Source organism: Rhinolophus sinicus, linkage group LG05 (assembly GCF_036562045.2).
Source record: "Rhinolophus sinicus isolate RSC01 linkage group LG05, ASM3656204v1, whole genome shotgun sequence".
Classification (NCBI taxonomy): Eukaryota; Metazoa; Chordata; class Mammalia; order Chiroptera; family Rhinolophidae; genus Rhinolophus; species Rhinolophus sinicus.
The window spans coordinates 30,829,467-30,849,642 of NC_133755.1; the positions used below are offsets into that span (position 1 = coordinate 30,829,467).

The 20,176-nt window shown below is 44.4% G+C and overlaps 1 long non-coding RNA gene across 4 annotated transcripts in view; it reads right to left on the bottom strand.

Moving 5' to 3' along the window:
• Positions 1 to 20,176, bottom strand: part of LOC109456350 (uncharacterized) — an 89,804-nt gene that overhangs the window by 41,988 nt on the left and 27,640 nt on the right. For 3 of the 4 annotated variants that reach the window (XR_012496335.1, XR_012496332.1, XR_012496333.1), the window contains 2 exons: positions 4,786 to 4,859; positions 3,216 to 3,703 (listed from right to left, as the gene is read on the bottom strand). This is a non-coding gene — a long non-coding RNA (uncharacterized LOC109456350). Of the gene's footprint in view, positions 1 to 429; positions 516 to 3,215; positions 3,704 to 4,785; positions 4,860 to 20,176 lie in introns of those variants that run through there. The other variant, XR_012496334.1, reaches the window with a different exon arrangement.

Here is a 20,176-nt window from a genome sequence, read left to right on the forward strand (position 1 = left end):
TGAAAAACCACCTAACACACTATAGGCACTTAAAAATGTTAGCTATTATTACTTCTTTTTAAACTTTTAAAGTCACCATTGATTGACTTATGACTGCATTGCCGTGCCACAAGACTAGACTACAATCTCATTGGAAAGCTATCTTATCCATCTAAGTGGCCTCTATAACTGGCACATAGTAAGTGTTCAATAAATGTCTCTTGAATGGATGGGTGGATAGATGCCTTTTGGACCATCTGTCTATTGGTCCATCCATCCATCCATCCATCCATCCATCCATCCATCCATCCATGCATGCATACACCCACCCATCCATCTATCTATGCATTTAATGAACATTAGGAAGTTGACTCTGCGATCAGGTGGAATTGCCTCCCAACCACAGCCCCACTTTAGTGGATAGTATTGGCTCCTCTTCTCCTTGTTTACCTCATGTTGCCTTGAAGAACATCATATCTTGGGCCCCAGTTCTCGAATTATTCTTTCATGTGTATAGCTTTTTTTCTCAAAGGCACCTGAAAATTCCGTAAGGATAGAAACAGGTCTAATTCACCCATGAATCCCAACTTTTCTGACATGGACTTGTTCTTCACAGGGCTGAGCATAATGGAGGTGCTCAATAAATACTTGCTAAATGAATTATTTGATTTATGCTATGGCTCTATGCACAAACCAGTGTAACATTTAATCAACTTGTCTAGTGACTTGTTAATTACCAAATGGGTGGCACATAGACGGAAGGCAAGAGGCATCAGGATGAATTCAGCAGTCCGTGAGCGCTTCACTGAGAAGGGGGCTAGAACTGGGTGTTGAATGGTGGGCAGGATTCAGAGAAGCTGAAGAAAGGAGGCAGGCATTTAGGACTGGGACGGCAGGTCACAGTATGAGAAATGGCCTAAAGGAGGAAATGGGCTTATGTGTGAGGAGCCAGTGAAGCAAAAGTCTTACCTAGAGAGAGAAGGAATGGGATGGAGTCATGAAGAATAAAACTGGATAAGAAACTTCTAAGATCTTGAAAGCCAGGGAGAAGCATATTAAAATGTGAACATTAGTAGTTAAAGTGGAAGGTATACTATAGAGTTGGTTGTACAAAGGTGGTTGTACCATACTGAATCACTTTACCTAGGGAAGAGGGACAAAGGGTGGAGGGGAAATTAAAATAATATGTCCTGTTACAGGAAAGGTCCACATGAGAACATTTTGCTGGGATCTAACTGGCCATAGGTTCGATGATTTTCTAGCCACCACACAAGTAAATAGCTCAAGGGCAGGCTGCCCGCCAGCATAAACCTTTGTGTGGAAAATACTGCCAGTGTGGCTATGGAAAATGCCCTCTTGCTGACCATAATTATACAGAATGTGTGCAAATAAAAGCGGAAAGAAAACACTTTTGCAGAGGTGTATTTTTTCTGTTCTTATTTTGACAGAGTGGAAGAGAAATTCACAGACCATTTTCTCATTCTCCCAGTTGGGGCAGAATGAGCTCATGCCTCATGGTTGGGCTGGGGGTTGGGTTTCAGGGAGAGACCCTAAACTAGCTTCTACACACAGACTTACAGTTATGGGTCTTTCAGTCCTGAGATAGCCTCTGGAGGCAGGGGTTGTCGAGGGGGAGTCCAAAGGGGCCCTGCCTTATATAGCTCTGACAACCAACAAGGTTTGGTCTTAGCCAAAGGGAGATGGGAAAAGTTTGGAGTACTCAAAGGATGATCCTCACCTTTTAAGGTTTAGATGACCTTTTAAGGTTACCTTTAGTTGCCTTAAGGTAACTCCTCTTTGTCTTCAACTCTTTCCTGGGTTTCCCATCAGAGACAACCTTTAACTCTGAAGAAGTCTAGTGCATAATAAATACCTCCTAGAGAGCCCTCTCTAAGCAGCAAGATGGCAGGTTTTGTTCCTTTTCAAGTTTTCCATCCGCCCTTGCAGAAAGTTGCTCTTTCTCCTCTTCTCTTTGACATTCATAGAAATACTTGAGTGAAAAATCCTAGGTGAAGAGCTGGTATTTGCTAGTCCCACTGTGATGCATTCGTGGATTGCCTGGCTCCATCAGAACTAGGCACCAAAGTGCAAATAGGCAAACGACAGACAAGTCAACAGACTCAAGGTCTGCAGTTGTAGAAGGTTCACTGCAGGGGCACGTGTGTCCTGGAGCTGGAAATGGATCAGGAACTGCAAACCTGGAAGGACCCACAGCAGCCCTGGAGACTGGCGCTCTCTCCCATCAATCCTTGTTCTGTCTGCGTGGCACTTGCATTTTCCTCTTTGCTTACTCACAGTTTCTGTCACTTCACTTTGCATTAGGCTCATCATGACTGCCTGCTCCCTTCACTTGTGACAACTCTCTATACAACTTTTGGCATCTGTCCCCAATGCTAACTGGCTGTTTCTCTTGTCAGAAGAGAAATCGAACTGGCCTAACTGGCCTTGATCACTTTTCAGGGGGCAAGGCCTAGTGCTGTGGCCAGCCTGTGTCTTGGCTGCCCTTGTGTTGGGCACCCAGAGTGCAGTCAGCGGAGAGGTGAGCAACCTGACACTTAGGAGCAGAGGGTATGAGTTGGGGCATGGACAAAGTAGGCAGTGATTTCCATCTCTAATACAATAGTCATTCTGAACAGCACTGTTTGGTAGGGCTGTGGCAGGGACTACACATATAGTTCATTTCTCTCTCAAGCAAAAGTTCAGAACAACATAGTGGCTTTTCTCCACAAAACACACAGGAACCCAGATGCATTCTGAGTTCTCCCCATTTCTGGAGACCTCTACTTCACAGGTTGGTTCTCCTCCTGTGGTCCAGGATGGAGGTCCCTCTGACACATTTTTATTACAAGCAGCGGGAAGGAGGAAGAGGAAAAGAGGTAGCAAAGGGCACACACTGGCCATCTCTTAAGGAAGGTCCTTAGAATCTGTAACATGAACTTCTGCTTACATCCCATTGGTCACGGGGCCACCCCTCACTACAAGAGAAGTTGGCAAATGTAATCTTTATTCCAGATGGCTGTTTGCCAGCTAAAATTTCTATTACTATGTATATTAGTTAGGGTTCTCTAAAGAAACAGAACCAATAGGATGTATATCTATCTAACATCTATCATCTATCATCTATCATCTATCCATCCATTCATCCATCCATCCATCCATCCATCCATCCATCCATCCATCCATCCATCCATCTATCATCATCATCTAAAGAGATTTATTATAAGGAATTTGCTTACCCGAATATATAGGCTGGCAAGTCCAAAATCTGCAAGGTGGGCTGGTAGATTAGAGATCCAGGAAAGCCAAAGCTGCAGTGTCAGTTTGGAGGCCAGCAGGCTAGAGAATTCTTTCTTGCTTCCAGTCTTTTTGTTCTCTTCAGGCCGTCAACTGATTGGATGAGGCCCACCACATTATGGAAGGCAATCTGCTTTACTCAGAGTCCACTGATTTAAACGTTAATCTCATCCAGAAACACGCAGAATAATGTTTGATCAAAATATCTGGACACTCTGTGGCCCAGCAAAGTTCACACATAATTAAATCATCACAGTGTGGAAGAACTGTAGATGGCCACTGGGGACAACAGCAGTCTCTATCACATTAGAGATCCGCAAACTCACTCTGAGCAAGATTCTTAAAGTCCTTGAGGGTAATGGCTGTGTTTATTATATTGGTTACCATTGTATTTCAGCAATTTTCATAAGGCTTGCACAATAATGGTGACCTATGAATATGTGTTGAGTGAAGAAAGAAGAAAATCAATGTGTAGAGAGTATTAAAATGAGCTAGAACCACAGACAAGAACAGGGTAGGCAAATATTTTCCATAAAAGGCATGAGAGTAAATATTTTCAGCTTTGTGGGCCATATGGTCTCTGGCCCAACTCTTCATTTCTGTGGCTGTAGGTGAAAGCAGCCACAGACCATATGCAAATGAATGGGCATGGCCAGATCTGACCCATGGGCAGTAGTTTGCCAAACCCTGGACTAGAACATCAGAGTTTAGAAGTACCTAACATCTCATTTTATAGGAAGCCAGAGTTAATTGGCATGGTCAAGGTTACACATGGGTCAGTGGAAGCAGAACCGAGAATAGATTATAGGTCTCCTAACTCTGTGTCTAGTGCTTAAGCCCTACATTCAAAATTAATTTTCCAAGGTTAACAATGTAGAACGAACAGCTCCTACACCTCACTCTTATCATAGAGCTTGGAAGAGCAGATTGTGTGTGTGTGCTTCGATTATGTATGTGTGTGGTGTGTGGTGCAGTGTGTTTTGTGTGTTGTGGTGTGTAGTGTGTTGTGCGGTGTATTATGCATGTGTAGGAGGTGTGTGTTTTGTGTGTGTGTCTGTGTGGTGTGGGGATTGTGTGTGTGCTTCGATTGTGTATGTGTATGTGGTGTGTGTGAGTGTGGTGTGTGGTGTGTTTTGTATGCTGTGGTGTGTAGTGTGTTGTATGTTGTGTGGTGTGTGTGGTGTGGTGTATTATGCAGGTGTATGAGATGTGTGTGTGTACTGTGTGTGTGCTTCGATTATGTATGTGTGTGAGATGTGTGTGAGTGTGGTGTGGTGTGTTGTGTATGTTGTGGTGTGTAGTGTGTTGTGCGGTGTATTATGCATGTGTATGAGGTGTGTGTGTGTGGGTGTGTGTGTGTGTGAGTGTGTGGTGTGTATGTTGACAGCCACAGGGAAGGATCATTACCTCCTGTGGGCCTGAGAGGGCACTGGTGTGCTATGATACCATCGCACCAGCCTCCATGGATTCCTTGTTTGAGGAGACGGTGCAGAATGCCAAATCCATGCCTACCTCCTCCTGACGTTATGCATGCCTTCATGGGTGGGTCATAGACTGAGGTCCTGTCCTCTCTGTAAGCAGTCACACTGAAAGAGATAACAAGTGAAAAGAAGATGCGAGGCAGGTGCATGATGGGAAAGAGAAAGCCTGGCCCACTTCCCAGAGCCTGAGATTCTATAGAAAGGCAAACTTCTGAAACTGTAGCTGCCATGGTTACTCTATGGCTGAGCTCTCCAATATGGTAGCCAGAAGCCATGTGTGACTACTGAGCACTTGAAAATGGCTAGCATACCTGAAGAAATGAATTTTAAATATATTTAATTTGGGTTCATTTAAATTTAAAAACGGATGCTTAAGTTATTAGAAAACATTTTAAGTCTGTTGGGAACAACCTGCATATGAGAATCTAATTTTCAACTAGATATTTTATGAAATTTAAATATGGATCAAATATTTCTGCGGAAAACTTAGGATTTGAATAGAGATTTAAAATAGACATGGGTGGTGATGGTTTCATGAGCTTATATCCAAAGTCATCAAATTGTATACATTAAATATGTGCAGCTTTTGGGGATCCATTATTCTTCAATAAAGCTGTCAAAATAAAAATAAAATACATATGGGATCTCAACGCTTTAATGCAAAAAAAAAGAATTTAAAATGTCTCAGTAAATGTGTATGTTGAGTACACATTGAATACATGTTGATAATATTTTGAACATTGTGTGTTAAATATATTATTAAAATTAATTTCACCTGTTTCTTTTTGCTTTTTGTAGTGCAGCTACTAGAAAATGTAAAATGACATGTATGGCTCATGTTATATTACTACGGGCAGCAGTGTTGTAAGGACACTGGCCCCACACCTGCAGGGATGCCTGATCTACCCTCTCAGCTCCCACAGAGACAGCATTTTTGCCTGGTCTCTGTTTCATGAAATCGTCTTTCTTTCCTCCCCTGTGGGTGGAAGTGGAAGGATGAGACTTCGGCATTCTCGGTAGCGCCTGGCATACAACAGGAACACGCTGAGGATTGAGTGGAAGGATTCTGAGCTGGGAATCGGAAAACGGGGACTTTGCCCTGACCTTACAGTCAGTCAGGCGACTTTGAACAAGCCACCTCACTGCCCTGGGCTCCAGATTCCTCATCGATAAAGTGAAAATAAGTATTCCTGGCCCTCCTCTCAGGGCTATTTTAAAAATAAAAACGAATATCTGAGGAAAGCTTAAAAAAATGCAAGTGCTACTCTAACATTAAATAATTTATATGCACAAAGTGGAGGGATTTTTCTTTCCTCCCTTCCCTCCCTTTCTATCCAGTCAGCAAATGCTAAATGCCAAATGCTTCCTTCAGGCCAGGGCCACACTAGGCTTACCTGCACCTCACAGGCAGTCTTCCTACCTGCTCCGCTCCATCCCCCTGACCTGCCAGAAGCTCATGCCTTCTCACCTCTAGTAATCACTGCAGCTCACAAACACGCCCTTGGGGCCAACAGTAGTTTATTCAATTTCATCTTCATCATGAACCCTGCATGAAGCCCTGAGGAAGACATCAGCTCACACAACAGCGTTTCAGGCCCACCGTTACCCCGGCATGATGAAATGTACACAGAGACCCTCGACATTGGTGTTAAAAGCACATAAACCTCTTGGGTTGTTGAGATTCTAACCCAAGCAGTGTGTGTGTGTAATATCACTAAAAGCAGGTATGATGGATAAAAATGAATGATGGCCCCTTTCCAACGTAAACCGAGATGCTCATCCCTCAGGGTTGTTTATAAATAGAGGGGAGTCCATTTGTTCGGGATCCCGGGGACAGGCCGGCACTCCATTTAGATAACGACCACATTTCGTGCCCAGCCATCACTCACCAGCTTGCAAGGTGGCGATTAATCAAACAGTGTTTTGGTTTCTCCCGATACACATCTAGTCCTTCCGGTTTAGAGCGAGCTGAAGATGGCTTCAACAGTTTACAGAACAGTCTGGGCCAGTACATTAGAGGCAGCGAGGATGAGCGTCCTCAGAAGGCCCATCGGGCTGGCCTTTCCAGTCGGAATTCTGAGTTGGGAGCAGCTGCACAGATGGGGATTCCAGAAGTTTAGTCAAGTGGGAGGCCTGGCCTTCTGGGGCATCATGAACTTGTTACATTCAGTCTGATAGAGTGAATAACACCTGCCATTAAGATGGAGACACCTGGAGTTGTGGAACACCAAAATTGGACTAATTGGAAGGCATTTATTTTTCTGATAATGTAATCAGATGCAGACCCAGGGTAATATAGCCTCTCCCTTGGCCTCGTCACCTCAATCAGCAGGAGTAAAGAGAGGCCCGAGTTCTGTGTGCAAAGCACTCCCATCCCAACTCCCACAGCCTCGTGACCACGGTCTACCTGTCAGACCGTGGGGGTTTAGTCCATCATGCCTTTTATTCCTGTGTACGTCAATCACCCCAAGGTGTCCACACTGCCAGAGCATCCTTTGTCCCCTAACTCCCACCTCCACACAGCTTCATGACGCACCTAATCTTAATCTGCCTCTCACTGCCCCCTCCCCCAAGCCATCTGGATCACATTCTCCATTGTCAGTAAAATGCCCCCACCGTCTGCTTCTCCCAGAACGCTCTTTGCCCTCTTGCACTAATCAAAGGCTCTTCCCACCCATGACACAGCTTCTTCTGCAGCCCTCAAGTTTCCTCTCCTCCATCCCTCATGCCACTGTTGGGGTCTTCCCTGATCCTCAGTGCTGCTTGGGGACCATTCTTCTGCCCTCCTGTCTGAGATACCTGCTTTGAAGCACATGCCATCAGCCTACACAATAGTCTCGGAGCCCCAGCGTTCGGCACTGTTTCCCACACTCTCCAGTTATCACTTTTATGATTCCAATATTCGTGAAGATGACCCTTCCAACACTGGGACTGTCAGCTCCTTGATAATCTCCCCTTCAATACCTCGTCCTCCACCCTATCACAGGTCCTCATGCCTTATAACCTCCTCATCACCAATGACTGGAACCCTTTCACAATCTCAGTTTCATCCTCCTACTCTAGGGTCACCTGCTGCCTCATAGCCCATCCTTCTGTACTCATCCCCGACATTCCTTTGACCCATGTACAGTTGTGCATTTTGTGTACGTGTACTGCACAACAGTCATTGGCTAAGGGGACAAAAGGGCCCCGAAATCCAGCCCAACCTCCAGAAATGACACTGTGTATTCCAGCTCATGGCTTTATCCACCCAGGGGAAGAGGGAGCTTTTCTTTGCACAATTGTGAGACTGTATCACCTACAGGGGAAGTGTTTATCTAATTCACTGAGGACACTCTGCAGACTAGTGCCAGCTCTGATTTAGTCCCCCTGGGACCTGTAACTCATTGCTGTCACTATTTTCCCAATGCCCCGCCTCCCCTTCCTTCCTTTCCCATCTTAGATCGCACACTCTATGATTGTGCAATCCCTCCTCTCAACTCCCTGGCTCCTTTTTCTCTTCACTGCATCCCTAGCAAAATCTCAATCCTTTTCAAATGGAACCTTCCAGGCCTGCACCATGCAGCTGAATATGGCTGAAGTAAAACATGCACAGTTCACATTGACATTCATGAGCATTAACTTCAAGTGGACGCTTAGTTCTGCCTGGTACTCTTAGTGTAGTCACTCCCTCACTTTCTCAGATATCAGTCTGTTGTTTATACCCAGTGAGAGGCCCACTCCCCATTTCTCTGTGAGAACGCAATCAGAAGAGAATTCCCATATACTCCTGCCGCCATATTCACCCATTTGTCTGCCTCTGTCCTCTCTACCCTGCCTTCTCTCCCCTTCTGTGGATGAATTGTCCCTGCTCTCATCCAAAACCAACCGCTCCACTTGGATAGCGAATACCATTCCTTTTGCCTGTACAAGGGCTTTTCTGCAATAATCCTCTATCCAGCATTATCACTACTTCTTTCCTCCCTCTACTGGACCACTTATATCAGCATATCAACACATTGTAGTATCTCCTGTATTTTAAGACACTCTCTTGACCCTGTAACTTCCTTCAGCGAGTACACCATTACTCTGTTCCCCATAACAAAACTTCTCTCAAGGGAGGGCTATACCTATTCCGCACTCCCTCTTGAATTCACACCAGCCCCCAGATGTCTGTCTCCCTTTTCTGCCATGTGCGGACACAAAGAGCACATGACGTCTACGAACCATTAGAAGCCAATGTTCTAAGTGCTGTCACAGAATGAAGCCCAGGGAACCACGGGAAGCGAGATGAGAGAGGTGCATCAGCATGGAGGGTTTGAATTGAGAGTGAAGGCAGAGTCGGAATTAGAACCCAGAGGAGGGGGAAGGGGCTCCTATATAATGAGGACTGCATGCATGCTCGGCAGAGGGGTTAAAAAGGGAATTATGAAGCTACCAGCTACTAGACCTTGGGATGAATCAGAGAGAACTAATTCAAATCCTCCTTCGTGTACTTGGTAGAGAAATTACATAATTTCTCTGGACCTGTTTCCTCATTTACAGAATGGGAATTTCTCTTCAGACTTAAGAAAACTCCGATCACAATGTCTGATGCTTAATAGGCATCCAATAAGCAATTTTTTAAATTAGTTGTTCAAATTCCTCAATATAGGTTTTTTTTTTGAAGTTTTTCATTTCAACAGTTCTATTCCAACATGTCCAAACAATCCCTGGAGTTTTAATCTGAAAAATAAAAGAAGAAATTTGAGGATCCGGAGAGAAAACAGGTTCATTTCCCCTCCTCTCACTTGACTCACAGCTGCATAGCCTGGCTTACAGTGTGTTCTTATCTATGTTTGCAACACAGAAATTCCTTGCAGCAGCCATGTATTTGATTCTGGGGCCTAACCTGGGAATGCTGTCCTGGGAGATGGACTGGCAGGTGAGGCAGATTTCCCGGTCACGTTCCCATTCACATCTACTGGGTTGGACAGGGAGTAGAGAGAGAATGAAATGGAAATAAAAGGTTTACTTTTAATTCAAATGTTAAAGTTTGCACCATTGAGAACAGAGCATATAATAGCTGGTCCCTGCCTTCAAGGCAATTACAACATATTTGAAAGGACCAGACTCAAGCATATAAATCTGTGAGCTGAAGTCACAGGATATGATCAAGTGTTTCAAATGTCAGGATGGAAGATACAGACACTCAGAGCCGGGGGAGAGGGAGGCGGGAAGGCTCCTACTGTGGCTGGATTGATGTTCAGAGAAGCACCGTAATGTAGGATCTCTGCTCCCGCTCCCCGCACAAGAACGCAGGATATGGTGAGGCCAAAAAGGAACACCAACGGAACCATAGATAGGGGAGTAATACCACTATATTCTCGACGGCGGCTGGTCGAGACGCAATAGCAAACATCTGCCAATACCCCAGTGAGGGGTCTTCCTGCACCCCAGTCTCGCTGGCGGCCGGGTGAGACACAGGAAGTAGGATCAACACAATCTGCAATCCACAATCCGCTTGCTGATCGCACTTGCTAGCTGCAATCCACACTTGCTAACCATGCTTGCTAAGCGTGTCATCTGCCATCTGTGCTTGCTAGCGTAGCCGTGGCAGTTATGGCAGTGGCCAATGGCTAACTGGTTGCAGCTGATGGCCAGCTAGTTACAGCTGACGGTCATCTGCTACCCGAGCCAGCACCTTTCCATGTGAGGTCGAGAGCCTGGAAACTACTCTCTGGGACTCCGTCCCTACAAGTTCCTAGCCTGCCATGCCATGTTGGACTCTGCTGGGGCAGATGGTGTCTCTATACATTAACCTACTTTTTACTTGAATTTTCAGCTGTTCATTCCAAGACTGAAACTTTCTAGAAAGGAAGTACCGGCTAGACCCGAAAGCCATTAGGCCAGACCCATCAAAGGGCCTGCCCCATATGCTTTGAGGATTAGTGTTGATTTTACTTAACAATCTAATTAATGTTTTCATAATTTAACAATTTTGTATGCTTTCTGGAGGGCTTTCTAGGGGAGCGACCTTGGCAAAAAAGCTATGTTTTCTTTCATTCTTAGAGAGATGCCTTTTCTGATCCTATTAATGAGAAACATCCTTCCTATCTGGGCTGGGCCAACTGAGTAAGAGCAGGCTTTCCTGCTCTTGGGACAGGGTAGGGGCTCCCCAACAGTGTGGCCAGTGTGGGATGGGGAGGGTGGGGGCAGAGTAGCAGCTGTCTTCTCAGCCCCCAGTCACCCCAATTTCAGGGCCAGCCCCCGTTCAGGGTCTAGCTGTATCCACTGTGAAATGAACCCTGGCAACCTGTTGTGCTGCATGGACTAGGCCCTTCCTTTCTCTGGGACTTCATTTCTTCCTGTTTCAAATGGACATGATCATCCTTATTTTCCCTGCCTCCGTGGGTGATAAGCCAAGCCACCTGTCAGCAGTGTGAGAATCATTGGGGAAGGTTAAAGGAGGCCCAGGCCAAAGACCCGGTGTAGGCCAAACGCGAGAAGTCCTTTGTGTGACGAGGGACCTCCAGGGAAAGCACAAACTACCTTTCTCCTTCCAAATTAAGACCCTGGGGAGCGGTGGTGCGGCATGCAGATGACCAAGTCCCTGCTCCATCACTGACTTGCCGGGTGCCTGTGGGTGCAAGTTGATTGGCTTCCCTAAGTCTCTTCGTCTATAAATGGGTACAATAATGGCATCACTTTCATCCTTCATAAAGCTGTCATGAGAACGAAATGAAATAATGTATAGGCAGTCTTCACTTTGCAGAGTTCAAATAAGCATGAATTTCAGTTATCACAGTTTAGTTCAATAACAGAAGTCCCCAACAACATGGTTTGAATTTTAGTTACCACGTGTATTAACGGTGAGTAATTGCACAAAGTACAAACTTCTCTGCTAGTTCCTCCATCCCCAAATCTCTATGTAAATGACAGGCACATCATGATCAGTGACCAACTGCACCACTTATTTCAAAGTCTTTGGGTGACTGGTCACCATGCATCTGTTACTCACTTCATGCACAGACAGCAATGCCTGTAGCTGTTTTCTTGTCTCCCACGTGAGAGACAAGTGTGATATCACGTGATAAACCCACGTGAGAATCAAAAAGAGGGAGTTGGCCAAGAAAGATGAAAGAGCAGCAAAGAAACAAAAATGATAATGCTGGAAGTGAAATCCAAACCCAACATAAATGAAGTTAAAAAAGGCATGGCTGACCATGGGAATAGTGACAGTGTCACTCTTCTAGAGATCTTGGGGAAAGCAAACTTAATGACATGCCTGAGGAGAGTGGTGTGACAAAAAGAATGAAAATGTCCCAGAGGAAGTGACGCCAGCAAAAAACTTCCCATGAAAGAAACTCTCAGAGATCCTTCATAACATTGAAAGCACACACGAAAAATAAAGCATTGGAAGCTGATCCAAACTTAGAAAGGAGCACGACAATTTGTCAAGGACAGAAAAGATGCTTTCTCTATATCATATGTGTTATGATGAGAAGAAGGCAAGCACTATTCACACTTCTCTTGACAGGATTTTTACAAAGAAACAAAATACGTTAATTGCCAATGTTTCCAATGTTTTAAATTACAATCTACTAAGTGAATATTGGCCTCATTATTCTTTTCATTTCAATAAACATTTATAACTGACAGGAAGAGAGTTCTCTATGTTTTGACAAAAAAATTTAAAGATCACAGAACAATTATAACTTTCCCCCATAATTATTAAGCTTGCATTGCCGGTTTGCGGGTTTTCAGCTTTCTCGATCATTTTTACGGTCCTGCACTATCGTGCAAAGTGAGGACTGCCTGCAAATAAGGAGAAATGCTGGTAAATGGTGGTTGCCATTATTATTATATTGGCCCAGGGTCCAGAGGAGCAAGTCACGCCTTTTCTACTCACTCATCAGGTAAGAACACTGGTTGAGGAATATAATAACCAACAGGAGAAAGCGTTCTGAGCTGGGAAGCCTCACCCAGGGAACTTTCTATGTGGAACAAGTAAAGGACTGATTTGCAACCATAGGCAACATGGTCCATGGAAATTTGCAAATGCTCCTATTATCTTCTAAGATACCTCTAAGATGCTCAACCTTTGGTAGAATCTTCAAACCCCACATTTTATTTAACCGACATTAGAAGAGATAGAAAGTTTCTGGGTGGCTTTCAGATCCTGAAGACAACTCCACCCAACTCTCAAGAGAAGAGGTCTGCAGGATGGGATGGAGGGGGTGGTCAAAGGCCCAGAGCATAGACTGGTTCTGAATTTCCAATGGTTTCTAATTTCTCTTGTGAACCAATCAATCTAAAGCACTTATGTTATTCTCAGCTCCAGGCAAAACGAAGGTGTGTGAGATGGGTAGGTAAGGGTTGCAGATAACTTAGAAGACAAACTCTGTGCCAAACTGCCAGGGTTCAAATCTTGGGTCTATAAACTAGTATCTGAGGGACTTTGGGCAAGTTACTTATCCTCTCCATGCCTCAGTTTCCTCATTTGTAAATTAAAGATAATAGCAGTGTCTTCCTCAGCTCAGGCTGTTATAACAAAAATACCACAGACTGGTGACTTAATAAATATTTACCTCTCACCGTTCTGGAAGCTGAGAAGTCCAAAATCAAGTGTGTGGTGAGACCTGCTTCCTAGTCCAGTAGACTGCCGTCTTCTCACTGTGTCTTCACATGGCAGAAAGGCATGAGCGAGCTCTCTGGGGGCTTTTTTATACGGACACAATCCCCATCATGAGGGCTTCACCTTCATGACCGAATCACCTCCCAAAAGGCCCCACTTCCTAACACCATCACATTGGGGGTTAGGCTTCAGCATATGAATTTGGGAGGGAGACAGAAACATTCAGCCCATAAGAAATGGTATCTATTTATACAGATGCAAGTTCTGAGTTAAGCCCTTTGCACAGATTCCGGCATCCAGTGACTGCTCTAAAAATGTTTGTTTTATTAGAAAACAATTAGTTAAAAGAAAAAAATAAAGATAAGATTCACATTCATGCAGCAAGCTGCAGAGCATCAGGTTTTTACCATTATCCAAATAAATTAATTCTATCCTAAATTATTTGGTACAGAGAATTTGTGTTGCTGGTATAACAATATGAGCAGAAAACTATTGGTAAGGAGACCCCTGTGGTCCAGTGGAAACTTTAGACTTTCACCCATCTTATGGGCTCTCACCGTCTCCTCAACAAAAATTAACTGTTCTCTTCTGCCCGAGACACTTTTGAGTTAATGATTTATAAGAAGGAGACTCCCTTCATCTATCTTCACCAACAGGGACTACGTTGGGTACAAGTTGTGTCACTTTCTAGAGGTGGGGGTATTCAGATCCTCTCCTAACTCTCCTTACCCCTCCTTCTTGTCAGTGGCAGGTTTTAGTGAGAGGGCTGGCTAAGGCGAAGGGTTGGTCTGTGGGAAGAGACGGAGATAAGAGCAGGGCATCATCCATGGAGTCTGAGCACTCCAGCCCAGGCTGAGCTCTGTGCAGCTCCCATCTCTATATTACAGCTGGTCTTGATTGGCACTCAGCATATACTAAGACTTTGTTTGCCAACTGATGTCCACCGAAGTAGCTATTACACTCCATGAGGGTAAAGCACCATCCTTTCCTGTCTCACCTCTCACACAGGGAGCTCTCAATAGCTGTAAGCAGCAAGTGCATGCTGATTGATTGAGAGGAAGGACCTCTCAGGGAAGTGGGATGGCAGTTCCTAGGCTGGGAACAGCCTGGAGGGGAGGGTGAGGCTGGTACAGCCAGAGCCTGCATCTGTCTCATTTTTATCCCCACAACCGGCAGTCAGGACAGTTTTCCACCTCCCACAGAGTCTGCCTGGGAGTATGTCTTGGGTGATGTAATGGTTCCATGAAAATGAAAGTTGGAAATGGAGGTGCTATACTTTCTGGAGAGAGTGGGAGGGAAGGACCCAATCCCTTTAAAGCCCATATGGCAAATAAGACTGGCGGCATAAATTGCAAGGCCCAGTGCAAAATGAAAATGTGAGGCTCCTTGTTAAAAAAGTATTGAGAATTTTAAGACTGTGACAGCAGAGCATGAAACCAAGTGCAGGCCCATCTAAGGGTGAGGCCTGTGCTGCACAGGTCTCATGGCCATGAAGCTGGACCGTCAACAAATCCAGGAGCTCTGCCCAGCTGGGGCATGGTACACTAACTCACCACCTGTCTCTCTAAACTTCTCAGTGGGCTTGGGATTTAGGGGCAAGAGAGGAAGCAGTGTTTAGCTCCTTTCTCCCTGGCTGAGAGCAGGGGTGGGAAAAAAGGAATGCTGGCAAGACCAGTGTGTTGTGCCCTCAGAAGAGGCCCCAGCGGCCCCACGGAAGGAAATGTTAAACACAAAGTCTCTGTGTTTATCTCACCCGGTCGTCATGTAGCATGACTAAGGCCTGCCTGCAATTCTACACTGGGTGTGCTCAGGAGGAATCACAGCCTCGCCATGACAATATTTACTTCACTGTTGCCTTGGGGAGCTCTAAACGCAGAGAATGGCTGCGGGTTTTCTCTAGAGCTCCACTCTCGTGAGCAACTTCTTTTGCCCATTGATAGTGTTCTGGTTTGGGTGGAGTGGGGTGTAAATCACCTCTGGGAGAAGACCCAGGGAAACTCAAGACCTTCAAACTCTTACTATGACCAAGGATGGCGAGGGGACGAGGCTACTCACACTCAGTTCAGTTTGCCCACCACCATTTAGCTTATGAGTGTTTTTTGTTTTCTCTGAGTACTTTCAGATGACAACAGTGCCCATACCTTCTCTTTCATCTCTTCCCCCTCCGTAGCTGCGTTCCTATATGTAGGTGCTCAGTTTACAGAATGGAAGGAGGAAGGACGGAGGGGTAGCCAGGAGGTCTCTCTTGTATGTGAGGTGTGTTGGACAGAGGTGGTGTGCCGAAGGGTGAGGAGGGTCTGCTGTTCCTGACAGTCGGCTCGTCCTCAGCTCCTCAAGGCAGACTCAGCTGACTGGAATTCAGGTGTTGACTTTTGCCAAATATTTTAAGAGCAATGAACACTTAACAGCTTTGTGAAGTTCCCCACAGAGGCACCGGAGTTTTCTTAAGGATTTAGCTTGTTGTGAGTGTGTAACACCTAAGAAAACTCTGCTTTTGAGAGTGATGTCCCAGAAAAGCCAGATAATACCAGGAAGATGAGCCTCTTGTCTGCAGGAGCCTAGCTAGCAAATCTAACGCCCTTTTGCTTCATGCAGATACTTCTATTCTGTTTACGCTGGTGGCAATACGTTTCCTCTGGCATGATTTCTATATGTCAAACCTATCAACCTACGTTATTTGAATGGTTGCACAGGTTTTATCTTTAATCTTTGTAACATAAGTTGATATATCCAACTAACATAAAGGAGAAATACAAGGAAATTAATTTGCTATAATTAAAATATCACCATTTTATTCTATGAAATATATATGCATGTGTTATAGATTATGTTATATATATATATGTTATATGCTAATGTTACATATTGTTTATTATATAATTAGAATTACAATAAATACAATTACATTATATAACATACAATATGTATGTTGTATATTCTGTTGATTGCAGTTACTTAGAGTTAATTTAGGACTCCTTTTTCCAGACTTCTAAATTCCCAGATCCTTCTGTCTTAATTGGTCCAGATACTTAATGTTATCATGTACATCCACGGAAGAGAGGCTAATTCTTTCAGCCAGTGGCTTTATTGGAAAGCTAGCTATTCTGCTTTTTTATAATGTGACACAATTATATTACATCATATGTGAACAAATTATTATTTGCTCTGTATCTTTGCAGGCTATCCTACATTTCATTTGCAAGCAAGACTGGCTGCAAACTATTTCATGCTCTTATGAAGTTGGACAGGTATTGGAACACATATGTAAGCAGCCAGTATCTCAAAGGTGAAAGTACTATGATGATCATGACTTTTTCCAATGGTTTTAGCCAATTTACAAAACTGAGTAGTAAACAGAATTTGCTGTGGGCCAACTTGATACTCTTTGGCTTTCTGTGGCTTTCTGTACTTATAAGTGTTCAGGCCGGGTGGGGTTGGGAACTTTCTTCAAACTAGGCACTTGGTATCACTGATTCCCAACCTATTTCCCCACCACACAACTTCTGAAACTTGTTTTTCCCCCACTGTTATCACTCATCTCACATTAGAGACATCCTTTACACCCAGATAAAGTGACAGACTCTTGGTGGCCTCTCCAATATCAACCCTCTATTGTTTCCTGCTTAACAGAGGCAATCTCCCTCCATAGAGGATCAAGACGGCTGCTTAGGCCTGGTCATGTGACCCAGTCCTGACTAATGGGACTTGAGGGGAAGTTGTCCTGAGTCTTCTGGGAAAGATTTTCCTCCTCAAGAGAAGAACAAAGAGAAATGGCAATTCCTGCATTTGGATGTGGTGTGTGGAGAGTAAGAAAATCCACCTGTGGAAGATGATGGAGCAGAAAAATGGAAAGAACCTAGGTTCAACTGTCATCGCTGAGTCTCTGTATTGACCAATCTGCTTCTGCCCTGTCTTTCAACTTCTTGTTGGGTAAGCTAATAAGTTTCCAGGTTGTTTAAGCCATTTTTGGTTTTTGCATTTTGTTATGAGCTTCTGAGAGCATCCCTCCCAACTAATAGCATTCACTAATTAACAATACACATAGAAATGAAGAACCCTGTATCAGATATTAGTGGGAAATGCAAAAGAAATAGAAAATGTGTTTAAATAAAAACTGCAAAAATTCCTGCAAGATTTGCTTATATTATCAGTTTTCAACAAGATGTCATACTGTTAGGAGAGAATCAAAGAAAAATATAAAACATGGCTCCCTTTTCTTTCATGAATCTGCTTGGAAGTTGACATTGCTATTATTGAAAGCCACATACTCTGATGTTGTTTTGGAAAGCACTGGGACATAAAACATTTCTCAGAAATAGGAACTCACCTATACAGCCTGTTGAACACATACACTGCTGCTTCTGTCTGATTTGGAATATGCAAGCAATTTGCCTCTAAGAATTTATTACCATCAGGTTAATAATTTTCACCTGACATTTGGAGAGTAACTCGTAGGCGCCTTTATGTTTTTTTAGACTCTATCTGCAGCTGAGCAGTTAGACAATGTTGTTAGACAAATGCCCATTTGATGGCCGAAAATAATTATTTTGTGCCTTTCAGTTTTCCTGGAAGCCACATCCATTAGGCACGTTCTGAAGATGGTAACAGAGTGTACTTGTAGGTTTGTGTTACACGGCAGTATGGTAGTTGTGGTGGCAGCTTTGACTCAAGCTTTCAAAGTTTGGTGAAATAAGCCTCATTTGAAACATAAACTAGTTGGTTGGCCTTCACATATCTTCCCAGAAATACCATGAAAATAGACCACAATCTAAATTCCCCTAGAGAAGTTGCAGGGGTTCTGACAGCTGGGGGTCAGCTCTACCCCAAAGTATATCAGAACTTGAGAGGACCCTTGTCCTGCTGAGGAGGAAGTGACAGTAATGAGAGGGGCTTTTATGGATGTTGGTACTTCTGCTGCACTGTGGTCAAGGGATACAACTGTACAAGACCTGCATAAACTCCAGAACCTTCCACAGATCCCATCTGTGCTGCCTCAAATGCAAGCTCCTCATCTCAGCTTTCCAGGCCCTCTGCCACACCACTGATCCCACTTCTCTCTCACACTCATTAGTCTCCTCTCTGTCCTCTGAAGTGGACATGTTTACTCCTGTGTCCCTGCCTTTGCTCATGACATTCCCACTGGCTGGAATGCAACCCCCCCGCCCCCATTTTCTTTCTACAGCTCCCCTCTCTGCCATCTTTACTGCCTAGTTCATGTCCCACCTCTTACAGGACTGTCCCGGCCATCAGTGAGCTCTCTCTTCTGATAATAACAGTAATTACCGTGTATTGAGCATGCAGGATATGCCAGGTAATCACAGTCATTATGTGAAAGTCTACTGGGATGGAATGGGGTTTTACTACTCCCCATACACTGATTCTGGCCATCCCCACCTTGGGACCTGGCACACACTGTGAAAAGGGCATTTGGTAACGCAACTCAAGGAATTTGATAATTAGAGCTCCTGACAAAATGATGCTTAGATTGTCTCGCAGGTGTTCCTCCTCTGGGAGCTTACGGCCCCAAGCCAGTCACAATGGAATGAGATGGAAATGAAAGGAAGGCTGATAACATTTATCAGAGGCTAGGGGAGAGGCTGTAGGACCCAAGGATTAGGAGAAAAGGGCTTAAAGTAGAGAGAATTCACAGTAATGATTTTGCTTTCCTCATGACAGAGAGAGGGGCCAATCATGGGGCAACCCCAAGAGCCATGATCAAAGGACCTGCTGATCCTAAATGGACCCTCAGTGGTCTAACGAAGAGCTGGAGGACAGGCTGAATAGGCAGAGAAGGGTCACCTGAAGTCCCACCCTACTATAGACTCTGAGTGAAAGGTTGTTGGTTTTTTACTGCGAGTGCTTTCAGTGGAGTACTGCATGTTATCTAATGGACCCTCTAGAAATTATTGGTCTCAGAAGGGGATGCATCCTTGTCTATTAACTAGGCTAATTAACAACTCTGTAGGGGTAGAAGTTCAGTGATATAAAATGTATAAACGCAAATGATTCTAATCTATAGGGATCAGATACATTTTGTGCAGTACAGTGGCTTAAAGAAGATGGGAGTTTATTTCTCTCTCTCTAACAATCTGAGCATAAGTAGTCCCTGGCTATTATGACAGCTTTACAGTGTGTGAAACTGACTCTTGTCCTGTTGCTCTGCGATCCTCCACATGCAGCTTCCCTTTGTGAACTAGGAGCCATTCCAGGTCTCCTGTCATCATGTCTCCAGTCTAGCCATGGGAAGGGAGATCAAGGAAGAAGAGGAGACTGTTCCTTTCATCTAGAAGCATGACCCAGAAGTTGCACATATCACTTCTGCTCACATCCTATTGACCAAAAGCTATGACACGGCTACACAGACATACCTGGGAGGCGGGGGAATGTGTCTTTATTCTGGGCACCCATGTGCCCAGTTAAAATTCAAGGATCTGTTACTAAAGCAAGAAGAAGAGATGGGTATTGGGGGCCAACAAGCAATCTCTGCCACCATCTTCTTAAAGTTTCTAAGTCAGGTGCCTCTATTCTTCCTTCAACAGCTCCCCCTCCCAAAAAAGGGAAGAGACTCTGCCTCTTAATACCTTTTTCCTTGCAACACTTGGGCCAGATGCTCACAGAGGCTTTCTTTTTCCCTGTCACACACACCTAAAGGGGTGGATTGTGCTTTGCTCTTATTAGGTGAATGTGGACCCTCCAGTTTCAGTTCGACCTCCCTACTAGGAAGACATGGCTATTTTCCTTTTGTGTATGTGTGTGTGTTTTAATTTTTTAAAGATTTTTATTAAAATATAGATAACATACTAGAAAAAGTAAACACACCTACCAA